Source organism: Protopterus annectens, chromosome 12.part0 (assembly GCF_019279795.1).
Source record: "Protopterus annectens isolate FY-2018-M chromosome 12.part0, PAN1.0, whole genome shotgun sequence".
Classification (NCBI taxonomy): domain Eukaryota; kingdom Metazoa; phylum Chordata; order Ceratodontiformes; family Protopteridae; genus Protopterus; species Protopterus annectens.
The window spans coordinates 522,292,671-522,306,412 of record NC_056746.1 but is presented as its reverse complement, the minus strand read 5'-3'; the positions used below and the strand labels follow the sequence as shown (position 1 = coordinate 522,306,412).

The window sequence follows — 13,742 nt, the reverse complement described above, 5'->3', positions numbered from 1 at the left end:
TCCTGATAATTGGAGGTGTGATGAAGAGGTTTTGGAAACATATTTTGGTTAGGTGCAGCTCTGACAAGTTATAAGGAAGATTTAGTAACATTACTGTTCGGAGATGTGTGAAAGAGAATTGAAAGCTTTGTATTGTCCTAAACTAGGAGCTATGTTTTTTTTGGTGGTTTGGTTGCAAAAGAAAATTATTACACAAAGATGAAAGTCAAGGTTAATGCCAACAGTTGAAGATGATGTTTTAATAATGAGTTGTATATAACAGAGTTCATATTACAAAGAAATATTCACAGTAGTATGTGGCTTTATAGTTACGCAAAATTCATAGAGGTATGAATGAAACTTAATTTATTGAAGGTTGGAGTTCTAGTTAGCATGTTTGACTGGGTTGTGTCATATAAGCACATCACATGGAGTTAATATTGATTGGACACCCTGTAAATATTTAACAAGGTAATTTTATTTTTTATGTTGCCTATACATAATGTACTAAATGACTAGTGTAAGTCGTGTCAAAAATATCTATAGTTTATACGAATTTAGCTCTTATCAGAATTATGTGTAAATAGATGCTTATGTAAGTGCATCAGGAAAGAAAACTTTCAGCAGTTTAAATAACTGTTATTTCTGTTGCTAATTTGATTTGCTGCTGATATATTTTTATGCTGTATGTTTATAAGTTGGATGCGACTAAGATTTATTTTCAAAAAGAAAAAAAAATGCGATCAGCTTATTGAGTAATTCTGATATGCAAGATATTATATTATCCTCACCTGCAGGTCTAGCCTTACAACTTCACTTTTGTGTTGGACTGTTTCCTCTGTACTAACATTGTGCCTATGTCAGAAATGGATCAAATATATAAGACTGTTAGGTACATCTATAACTCATCACTAACACGTCATCACTGTAATCTACGTAGCAGTTTAAACTAGCCATCATTAAAGCAAAAACATGGTTACTGTCTTTTAAAACACTTCCTTAAATTTTCACATTCCTGTCACTTAGAAATGAAAACCCCAACTAGAGTTCTACAGTTAGCAGGGCATTATCTTTGTAAAGTAAGTGAAAAAATCACGTGGTCACTTTGCCTTTAGAAGCTCAGTTATTCTTGGAACATGCTGCCTCCACATGAGAATGTTCATGTCATACTTCACTGAGCAAGAGAACTGTGTTTTAAATTATGCACTTTGAAGCAAAAAAGAATAAAATTAATACAAAAAAGAATAAAAGTGATGGCTTCTAATCCTTCTGGTTTAACTTGCACATTTTTAAGAATTCACATTAATATCGCTACAGTATTGCTAAACTTGATTGTCGTTAAGCAATCCCACTGTATTTTTGTACAGTTACTGTTTCTCTAGCAGTTCGTCAAATTACTATCAGGTATGTAATCAGCTGTTCTACACTGTGACCTCCTTTACTAACTATCTCAGATTTGTTTTTAACTCTGTTCTTGTTTATGACCTTTTGATTTCCTTTATCAAATAATAAGCTGAAATTTCTTGCCTTTCGTCCTTACCAGATCTTTCATTGCTGTGCATCCCCTGTAAAAACTTTGCAGAAATTTGTAAGTTCAGGCCTCCATTAAGACTTGCTTCTTTAGCATACATATTTCTCTCTTGTTTGTACCATGGTTTTAAACTCCATTTTCATTTTCTCACTCACTAGCTATCCCTTCTAAAGAAATTTCTCTCTTCTCTAACAACTCTCGAGTTATTTCTCCTACCCGTTCCTTTCCTCATCTGTTGAAAGAAAAGAATCTAAGTGGCACTGGTTCCACTTTTTTTTTTTTTTAAGGGAATAACGTGAATTTCTGAGTTCCTGCTGCTGAATTCACATCTTCAAACCAACTGTTGTCATAGACTTCAGAAATCTGCCCTTGTGCATCCTCACTACTACACATCCCAGGGCTCCAGTCCCATTCCATTAATACTGATCCCTGCCGAAAGTTTTTTTCTTCCAAAATTCTCTTAAGCTCCATAATAGTAGTTTTTGATGGAATATAAATACTTGCCAGCATAATCATTTGCCAATAATCCCTTGCCAGCACAAATATAACATTATTGCCTTTTCCCCTTCCATCACTAGTGGATCTCTACTAGCAAGCAGTGTTAACCACCATTTTTCTTTGTCCCTAAAGTTATACTGAATGTCCATCCTGAAATCTTTTGTTAAATTCACAGGCTCATTTCTATCAAAATGTCTCACTAGTATCCTACACCTATTAATATAATTCAGTATTCTTTGCTTTTTGTATTTACCTGTATGGCCATTATATTCCATGTTAATATAGTTTCAAAACTTCGAATGTTCTAATATCGACCCCTATTCAGCGAAAGCTGAAAACATCGAACATACAGAACAGTGAATTTTTTCCTAGGGAAAAAATTTGCTGTTCCAAAATACATACACACAACACAAGCACACCAAACAAACAGCAACCCACACACACACACCTAAAATCTTATACCAAACCCTACACTAAACCATACACATACTACTAACTATCCACTTACCTTAACCCAAACCCTAACCCTAAGGTCCATCACTATTGGACACTCACCTCACCTGTACCTTAACCCTAACTCACCTACCCCGCCCTAACCCTCACGTTTACACAATCGCACACTTACCTGACCCGCACCCCAACCCTCACGTCCACACAATCGCACACATACCTAACCCTAACTCACCTAATCCACCCTAACCCTCACGTCCACACAATCGCACACATACCTAACCCACACCCTAACTAACCTAACCTGCACTCAGTCACACAATTACCTGAACCTGACCTGTAACTTTCCACCACAGCACTGAAAATACTAAAGCAACAGAAACAGACAACCGAATTCTTTCCCCTAGGAAAAAATTTGGTTTTCTGTTGCTTCGATATTTTCAGCGTTTGCTGAATAGGGGTCAATATTAGAACATTCGAAGTTTTGAAACTCTGATGTTCTAATATAGATCCAAAGATTACTCCCACCTATTTTGCATTTTCTTTTGAATGCTTATGTCCAACTTTTAGCTTACAAATTTAGTAGGCTGATCTGTTATATCCCTTTGACCCGGTATCACATATGTAAGACTTTTTGCTTCAGTAGAAACACTAAAAAAAAATAGACATTTGAAATCTTCAGTCTTTAACGTGAACACACAAAACTGCATACAGTATCCAAAAAAGTGAAGTGTGCTTCTACAAATAGAGCAGTTTTGATGAGAAATTAAACCAAGGTCCAAGCTGCTTAAGTTGGTGGTAAAGGTGAAAATGAAAGATCCACAGCACTTATCAAAGAGAGTATGGAAAGTTTCATGATGCCCTGGCATAAATATCACTCCCCCCCCCCCCCCAAACAGGGGGACTACTATTCTAGTGAGTTGATTTAGATTTTGATTTCTACTTTCCATTTTTTTAACAGTTGCGTTTTTGCCATCCAATAGCATTAAACTTTGGAAAGGTCTTACTGTGTCTGGGCAATACAGATTCTCTATCCCAAGCCTAAAATAGGTGGTTTGGTTACAGCCATTTGCTCCACTGACATTTCTGATAAAATATTCTGTAGGCAATTTTTAAAATCTGCCAACTTTTGCATTTCCAAAAAAAATCATGTTCTAATTTGTCCCTCTTTCCCATCACACCTCCAGCATTTGCTATTTGCTAAGGAAGAAAATCTATGAAGTCTGATTGGGGTGTAAAAATACCCATGCAAACACTTTCCAGCAAAACTTTTAAACCATCTGGACTTTGAGAGCCATACAGATGTCTTCACATTCTATAGTGCTTTTCTGTTCTCTCTTCCCAATCTCTTGTAATCTCCTTGGATTGATTCTTATGATTACCATGAAATATTTTGTATGCCTTAATAATTAGCCATTTTTTAAAAGCAAGTTCTAGTCTAGAGTAGACTAAAAACTCTGACAGAACTGATCTTTAATTTAACAATCCCCTGTCCCTTTCTTTTTGCCTGTACTCTTTATCAATCCCTGGTACAGAAGGTAGTCTCTGACCTACAGTCTAAACTTCTTTGCGACCTTATTCCACCCTTTTGTCTTTCACTCTGTAGTTATTTGCTCCCAAACCTAGGTTCCCCTGCTATCTTTTTCTAACCAAATCTCTCTCTCTTTTGCCTTCTTCTCCATACCCTTGCTTGCAGTCAGCCCTATTGGTAAAATCTCCTTTCTCCATTCCCATGTTGGCATAGTTCTTAGAATGCTTTCTGACACTTTATGAATGTAATATTCTGGGTGGTTGTTATTCTTAATGACCCTTCTTTCATTACTTCGACTAGACCTTTGGATTGTGTTGTATATGAGCTTTAATTGCATAAATCTAAAGGATCCCTTCAAGTCAGGTAATCCTAAATTACCATGTTAAGTGTGATGAATCAGCGTATCCCATTTAACTTTTGTCTTCTTCCCCTTGCAGTCACATTCGTATACCTGTTTGTTACGATCCACAATTTCTCCTCAGATAAAAATAATACCATTGACATTTAGAGAAAACTAAATTTGTATCCTTAGCTGCCATATCAGAATCCTTTTTTAATCCATATCCCTCAATACCTTTTTCCTTAATACTTAAATCTTATCAAGTCCCCATAATTATGGGTATTGCTGAAACAATTCATATGTAGAATCTTAATTTACCACTATACCCTTTGTTTTTATCTGTATTTATTTTGTATCCTGAAACTACTTTACACTGCCTCAAAATATTCCAAAGCACCAAGTTATCTTTTTCTGTCTGAGTAGAAAATTAAGTCTGTGAATAAAGCTATTTTTTCATGATTGCAGTACCATTTATATCCTTGAATTTGTGAGTCCCTTATTTTTTTGCTAACATCCCTAAATATAAAGCAAATAAGGGGAAGAGGACACTCCTCCTTTGTTTTTCTTTTCAAACACAGCTTGTTTGAAATTAATCCTCTCACTTTAATTCTTGCCTCTGAGCTTTCATAAATCCTTCTAATTCCCCTTTTATTCTGTCAAGAAGTTCATATGCTACCATCACCCTACTCATAAAATCACAGATGACTCTAGTGAATGCTTTCTCTGCATAAGGACCCACCAACAATAGAACAGCTATTTCTTGCTCTGCTTCTCTCTAGAATATCGTTTTAATGTTGTCAGATGTTTGCCTTCCCTTCACAAAACCACATTGATCTATTTCTTTCAATTTTGGTATACTGTTAGCTAGCAAAAACTTGAACACTTTCTGGTCATAGTTTAAAATTGAAATTTCTATCTATGAAACTGGATCTAAAGAGTCTTTACCCTCTTTGGGAATACAGTCACCATAGTTTTTTTTCCAAGATGCTGGAACTTCTGTTTTTAACATATTGTTAACCAAAGCCTTTCATATCTTTATCATTTTTTTCATCCACAGGAATATGCTATCTGTTCATGGAGACTTCCCTGCTGGTTATACACGCCGTTTTTCTTTTTTTTTTTCTTTTCCTCTTTTGTCTATTAACTGTTGAGCTTCATCTTCTAACTTTGAGATAATTGTCTTTTATAAATATTTCCACTTATGTATTTTCTTGGTTTCCAAATTCCTCTGCTTCATACAAATTATCATAAAATTTCCAAAACATCTCTAATGCCTGTATAGGATTTCTGGTTATTTTTCTTGTTAAAGGCTCCCTAAGTTTGGTAACAAGCTTTTTTACTTTCAGTTGCCTAAGTCTTTGTGCAAAATGTTTTTGTGCTGCGGAGTTGCTGTGACGAAAGGAGATACTGCCAGCCCAGACAGCTGGAATTTTGTAAATAATTATATGTCCTTGGTGAATATCAGAATGATTTATATAAGATGGATGCTTGTGTGACAAATGTATTAGAACTGTATGTCATATGGATATCAAACAGCTTGTACAGAAGTGTGTATGTTGAGAAGGTATTTGTAAAATGCGTGTGGTTAAAATGGATCCACAGTGTGCTCTACTGAAAGAGAACAGAAATGTACATGCAGTATTGTAACTGTGTAAATATATATATTTTAACAGTGGAAACTGGAATACAGGAGATTAACTTCAGTCCAGCAAACTTCAGAAAAATAGCTGAAATGAAATTACCTTATGGCTAAGCCATAAAAGTTGGTATCTTTCAGTTTACAGTGCAGAAAGAGACACAATGTCTGTACTAGGAAACTTTCTCTCTTGTGAAGGAATGCAATTGTTTTGACTTCCAGCATCTGCCAGAGAATTGAGGAGAAGCCCTTGTCTGTATATTTTACAGGTAGATGCTAAATACTGCCAGCTTCATCAATGGTTGTTTGGCCTGGGAACTAGGAGTCAGATGACAATACATGATGTCATTCTGCAAGCTATCCCAGCAGTAATATTTTAGATGTTAATTTAAGAAGTCTCTTAGTGAGACAGAGCATTCGGTCTTGGACCTGACAACATCTAGAACCATTCACCACATCTGCCTTACTCTGTTAGTAAGTTCTTATGTTATAGTAATTCTCTTAGATTCAGTTGGAAATATAGTGAAGCTTAGTTTAGATATTTTTCTTTATTTGAGACTGTCCTGCAATGTTGGTTTAAATATTCCCTATGGTTTTGAACTCAATTACTGAATTTATATTTAGTATTTTGTTATTTTATTAAATATATTAAACCTTTCATTGTGGCTGATCTGTGTAGAGGTATTTAAATTTTGAGAGTGCTTGCATATTTATTTGATGACACTGTGTAGGCCACTCCTAATAACCTTGCTCTTGGTCAGACTGCCATTTGTGTTAATATTAATCAGTAAGATTGGTCACCCTTGTTAAGGGCGTTAAAGTTGCTGATAGCTGATTGGTGGCAGTGGTAGTTTAACTTAGTCTGGGCAGGAAGGGGCATAGCTAGTAAACCTGTGCCAGCCTTTCCCAGGTGTGTGTCTGTATAAATCAAACCTCAGAGTGTCTATCAGCTACTTGGGCAAGGACATGAAGCACTGGTTGGGCAGAGAAGGGTGCTGGAGGTGTCTTAGCATGCTCACTGAGCTGAGCTCTGAACTCTCTAGCTGTGCCAGTGGGGAGTCTTTTTGGGGATCTGGAGAAAGATTGAGAAACCAGCCCCAGACTGACTGCGGTCTCTGTGCGCTCTTAAGGGAAATTGCACATGATGCAGAGAGCTGCCTTTGGAAATACTGTGTGTACCTGTCATCCTCCCAGTGAACATTCCCCCAACCTCACCAGTGGAGGGGATTGAGGCTCCTTGATTTACTGGTCCAGTGGTGGGATATCCACATTGGTTTGTATAAAAAGAGATGCTTAACATCAAATTTTCTAATCTCCTGCATGGGAATCAAAATGCTCCCTTATTTTCCATTTAGTAATTTGCAGTTATTCCTCCTCTTGCTCCTTGAGATTTCCCACGTTTTGCATTAATTTAACCTTTGTCAACCCTTGTAGGGAATTCCTTTGACTTTTTTCCCCACAAATCTCTTTTCTGTTTTTTCTATGTTTAATTCTATTTTTCATTTTGTCCTACTCAGTAACTATACCTTCTGAACAAATTTAGTCTTCCCTAATAACTCTTGAAATATTTTCCACTACACATTTTTTAAATTTCTCAAGTGGGAAAGTGCCAGAGTCTATTTTTCCTTCATTATCCCACGTCTTAGTTTTCTTATTGCAGTATCTGAAATTGTGTGTGTGTGTGTGTCCACGTTTTCAATTAAATACACATGCTGCTATGAGATGCAACATCTATGCAATCTAGCCTAGATGTTCAAATATTTGTCACTGTTAACAGTAGCCTTTGTAATGTGGGTTCTGCACCCCACTACACCTGGCCAGCTTCATAAAGCTAAATGTGCTTTCCATGCACTCACATTCTTGAATTTCAGCTGAGGTCCATCAAAGTACAGTAGGAGTGTAAAAATGTGAAATTATTGCTCAAGAGAGTGCTCTTTTGGAGAGGGGGGTTGTGAAACTGGTCAGCTAGCAGTTTTCAAGACCTGGACATTTAAGACCCTGTTAGGGGAAGGCTTCCCACACAATTTGAGGAAAGCTTCTGTTTTTCTTGAAAATTATTTTATTTTGCTAAGAAAAGTGGATGTGTTCTTTCTATCATTGCATTTCTAAGGGAGCTATGTAAATGCTTGTGAATTTTCTGAAAGGAAAGTTTTGTGTGTTTGAGTAGGATACTGTGTTTGTGGGGGATGGTTTGTGGTTTACTTAGCTCAGAGCCACTTCTCTACCTTACAATTTATTGACTTTTCCAAACCATGTTTGGAACAGCCTCCAGTTTCTGTGGTAGTATATCTCCCTTCACACAAAATGAAGAAAATGTGTCAGGCTAGCTCCTATTTTGTCTCAACCGCATGCTGTTCCTTGGACCATTCATCTTTTGTTCTCCTTTCCTCTTGGTGTAGCATTTTCAGCCACCAAAGACCAGGGGATAGGCACATCTTCTGTTGCTATAAGGATGCCCTTGGTGGGCAAAGGGGAGTATTTTTTGTCTGTCTGGAGAAGGGGCATATGAAGGGTCTTCACTTGGCCTTAAAGAGCAGATGGAAACTGGGAACAGTGTGCCTAATATGAAGTTTCTGTTTTCAGTGAGTGTGTGCTTAGTGACAAAAATTATCCAGCTCATGTTTCTATTTTTCAGACAGGGTGGATTTACTGAGATTTGCCAAGGAACTTACTAATGCTTTTTCTTTCACCTTCTGATTCCTCCGGCAACAAAACAACAATTTTTTTTCTTTTTCTGTCTGGGAATTGCAGCCAGAAGACCATGCTTGAAGGATGGTTGTACTTCAGGAATTTCATCTCAGAATGAGCAGTCTGACTCTGAAGAAAGAAAATCATATTTCCCTGCTCAAGTAATTCTTTTACTTATAGATAAATGAGGTTTTCCAGTGGGACTAGAGAGAGGTTCCTTCCAAAAAAAATTTGATTTGTGCAGTTAGAGATGCCTAAAGCTGCAGCTATCCCTCCTGTCTTGTCTGCCTTTGAGAATGTTTTCTCTGATTGCTTCTGTCTTCCCAGATGGACATGCTTCTCTTCCCAAGAAGTCTGTGGCAAGTTATACAAAGTACTTCAGATGCACAAATACCGGTTTTCTAATCCTAAAGCAGATCAAGCAGTGCTAATCAGGTTACAGCTCCTTAACCCCATTCTCCTTGACAAGGATGAGAAAGCAATGGATAAGCTCGTAAATAAAAATGTACAGTTCTAGTAATTTAAATTTTCAGAATTATAGTACTTTAAGAATTCTGAACTGTTGAGCTCATCTGTTAATATTTATTTTATCTTGTGAGAACTTGCAGAAGTTAATGGTGACTCTTTTTCTGAGGTAAAGAATTCATGAAATGCTTCAGTGACTGTGGATTTTGACTAAGCATATTAGTGTGCTTAAGATGCTACTGATTTTTCATCCAAAGCTAATACTTCTGGATCAGTTTTAAGATCTGTTTGTCTTCATTCTCTGAGTCTTCCTGATGTTGAAACTGAGGTTTTAAATTCTGCCGTAGATAGTGAGAGTTTGGCTCTTTTGTAGCTGAGGTGCTTAAAAAGTGTGATGAAAGGGAAAATTGATTCAAGGAATGACTTCTACTTCAGACCAAATAGTAATTTTTCCCTCCACTTCCATTCTTTTCAAGTAAGCAATTTAGACAGCATGGGGCTGGCAATCAGGGTTTCAAAAAACAATGGAAAGGAGAGGCTTAGAAAAAGAAAGGAAAAGCCCCTAAACATCAAGGACACGTCCTGCCAGTCTGTTTGATTATCCAGCTTTTCAGACCCTCCCTCCACCACCAGTAATGTTTCAGACAGCTGGATTCTGAATGTAATACTGCTGAGGTACACTTGGCAATGGGAAGCACTGCTCTCCCTTCTTGCCAAGGGATTCTCCCTTTTCCAGGGATCCAGATCTCTCTCTCTTCCTGTTTTGCACTACATGTTGTCTCTGAGAGTCTTAGAACCTCTCCCTCCCAATTTGTTAGGCAAAGGTAAAAGCTTAATCAAGAATTTGTCTTGCTCCCAAACAGAAGTATCCTACAAACTGTTGCCGAATCTTTCTTTTAAAAACATTTGTCATCTCCTAAAGTGGGGTCAGAGTTTACTTTAAACCAGAGAATGAATCCACGGTTTTCTTCCTAAGAACGAGAGAAGGGGATTCTTGACGCACTAGATGTCTGCAGATAGCTCAGATAATACCTAGTCAAAACTTCAACGTTCAGGAAAGCTGATCAGCTGTTCTGTCTCCTATGAAGGAAAGGACAACTATTTTCAAAACAGACCAATTCCAAGTGGTTGTCATATGCTATTGCCTTTTCTTATACTCGATATAATAAGCCACTTCAGGCAGGGTTACAGCTCATTCCACAAGGGTTTTGGCTTCTTCTGTGACTTTCTGGAAATGGTTGGACTTGGAAGTATTTGAGAGGCAGCAGTATGGTCCTCTGTGTACACACTTATACAAAGCAATATAAACTGGATTCCTTTTCCAGGTCCAGAACAGACTTTGCTGGGGCCATTCTTCAGGGGTTCCTGGAGTCTGTTTAGTGATTATTTTTGTTGATAACTATTTTGGTGTGTGGATTTCTGTGCTCCTCTTTGTATATAGTTCTTGTTTGGTTTGTTTCCCAACACTGTCTTCAGAGCTGTCACCTTTCTCCTGGTCAAAACATGCTCTGAAGCTTTTCACACTCCAAGTGTACTTTTGTCGAGCTCTGATCAAGCTCCTGATAACTGGAGCAGGTAGAAGGTGCCCTTAGGTTTGTGAAGCTGGCCATTTGCAGTGAGGGTAGACCCATATAGGCTCCAGTGATGTACTGGAACATCTGCTGTTGTAAGTTCTAAGTGCACAACTTTACTTGCATCTTAGGGAATAATGTGTACATTTTCTCAGGTTTGGACTATTAAATTCACATCTTCCATACCAAACATTCTAATATATTTCTTCAGAAATCTATAGTTTTCCTTGATTACTCCCATTACATTGTCACTATTGTAATTCAGGTTCCAATCCCCACCTTTAAATAATCCCTACTGAAGGATAAATGTTATTCACAAATAAATGTAAACTCAATATTAACAGTTTTAGATGGAATGTAAATACATGCCAGTGTAATCCTCCTCCCTTATGAATAATCATTGCTACCATAAATCCACCATTGTAATCTTTCCCCTCTTCCATCACTAGTGGAGCCCCTCTACTAATAAGTATTATTACTTCCCTTTTCCTTTGTCATTGGTGTTCTGCTAAATGTCCATCCTGAAATCCTTTGTTTGTTAAATTCACATTCTCCTTTATACCCATATATGTCTCCTACAGCATTGCAGTTTGTACTCTACACCTCTTAATTTAATTCAGTATGTTTTGCCTTTGTATATACATATGTAAGGTCTTTTTATGTTCTATGATAATGTACACAGAGTAGCCGTGATAGAAAGCTGCTACTCCCACCTGTTATACATGACAGTGCTTTTGAATGTACATTTCCAACTTTTTTCTTACATGGAAGTATTAACTGTTTCATTGCTTCACTTACTTAGTTGCTACTTATCTCCATTTGAACCTGTCACATTTTCAACATTTTAACGTTCAGTGAAAGCACTCAGTTAGATTTTTATAACCCCACATCCCCTTTTAAATTTGAACAAGCACACAAAATTATATACATTTTCAAAAAAATGGTCACCCTGTCCTGATAAGTTGCCCCAGTTTCATGGCTGTACCCACAGACACTATGTAATCTAAAGTTTAGATTACCCATGCTAAAGGACATGTTTACTGCCTGTGTTCCCATCTTCAGTAATTGCTCTCTGGTACTGCAAAAAAAAAAAAAAAATACTGAAATCCTGAATTTCAGTATTTTGAAATCACATAGCCGAAAACCCAACTACAACACACACTTCCGAAACCGCATAACTGCGAAATTCAAAATCCTGAATGTATGCTACACATACAGCATACACACAACCCCCCCCACAATGAAATAAATAATACTACACTACAGATAAGCAGGGGGCAAGTGCCCCTGCACCCCCATGTGGGGGGGGCTGCACCCCACACACACCTACTTATATATACTAACTCTGTGATCACACAAACAAACACACAGGAAACTCACACCCACACATTTTACAGTCCCTCACACACACCAGTCACAACACACACTTACACACACTAAAACCCCTAACCAACACACTTACACATGCATACTTACCTAAACTTCCACCCATCCATCCACACACCGCAGCAGAAGCGGAAATTCAACATCTCCGTGCTTCGGGATTTTGAATTTCGCGCTTCTGCTGGTTTCGAAACTTTGAGTTTTCGGCTATGTGATTCCAAAATACTGAAATTCGGGATCTCAGTATTTCGAGATTACATAGTGACCCATATATATCTCAGATTTTCTTTGCATGTTCGGTCTTCTGACTGACTATTTTTTAAACTCTTCTTGAGAAGTCTCATACTCGTCCAGCCTTTTCTTCATTTCAACCTCTGATTTTTTTTTTCCAGTTTTATCTGTTCATCTGAATAGCTAGTTAGTTTCTTCAATTTTTTCATTCTTTTCTTATTTGACTTTATATATTTTTTTGTTTTTTCACTTGGCTCTGTTAAGTGCATTTGATTTACTTATTCTTTAAATTAGTAGAACCCATGTCCTTTACCAAATCTGTAACTTGAACTGCGTTTTGCTAAACAGTTGTAAGATTATTCCCAGACTGGATTTTTTCTTGTCCTTTCATGTTTAATATTCTGTTTCTACAAATGATTTATTTGCTGGCATTCAGGCATACTAGCCAGTAACTAAATTTTACAAAAAACTGAAAGCTTTTACTGTTTTTTTAATTTTTAAATCTTCACCCTGGAGGAGCTCTAATTAGTCTCTTGCTCAATGTGCAGCCATCTTGGAAGTTGTGCAGGGCTACCTCTCTTCACAGGCATTGGCTAACAAATGAAGGCTTAAACATAATTGATTTGCATCCAGTGATTCTGCCATCTTCGAATACAACTGATGTCTTCACATTGCAGATGCTGAACAATACCTCTCAACTGTACAGATTTTTGCCTCAAATTTTTTGGTGTGTTCCTCCTAAAATATGTACTTTTCTGGCAAATAGCTGAGGATTGATGTCATTAAATAATGACAAACGTTTGAGTTTAAGACTCCACATGCTTCAGAAAATGAATGCTAATGCAAAACCTAGTATTCTATCAACTTTCAAAGTTTGTAAGAGCAATATTTAAAATATGCCCCTATTTGTCGTCTCCCCCCAATCATTTAAGGCTTTGTCCAGATTTTTTGCTCCAAGAGGTTGAGAGGTATCCTGTCACATTGATGTGTCTGCCAAATGAAGCCAAGTTGCTTTTCTCTCTCATGCCTTTCTAGCTAGTACTTTATCCAGGGGATGCAACTCGCCACCAGGTGGCGATCCTTTAACAGTTCTGTTCCTCACTGTACTCATGTCCAGAGCATATGGCTTTGAGTTTATCAAACTACAAAATTTGCCATCAACATTCAGCATGAAGCTGCCTGCCACCAAGTGTACGTATGAACTTCCTTGTGTTCCAACATTGTTATGAACAGTCTGACTGGCACAGAAGTCCTTTAATAACTCCTCACTCTTCTGCATTTCCATATGTTTTAAAGTCTTATACTGTGAATGTAGTAGCCATCAGTCTCTCAATAGGTTTATGGGAAGTTACTAGGCTAATGGCTCTAGGGCCTTTACAAGCCTAGCCATGTAAAAACCCAAGTATCCCTACTGACCATAGTTAAGTGGTTGTTATTAG

General features: G+C 37.4%; 1 protein-coding gene across 1 annotated transcript in view; it reads left to right on the top strand.

The window, feature by feature from the left end:
• TOM1L2 (target of myb1 like 2 membrane trafficking protein) overlaps positions 1 to 13,742 on the top strand; it is a 927,227-nt gene that overhangs the window by 580,757 nt on the left and 332,728 nt on the right. The gene's annotated exons all lie outside the window — the stretch shown is intronic.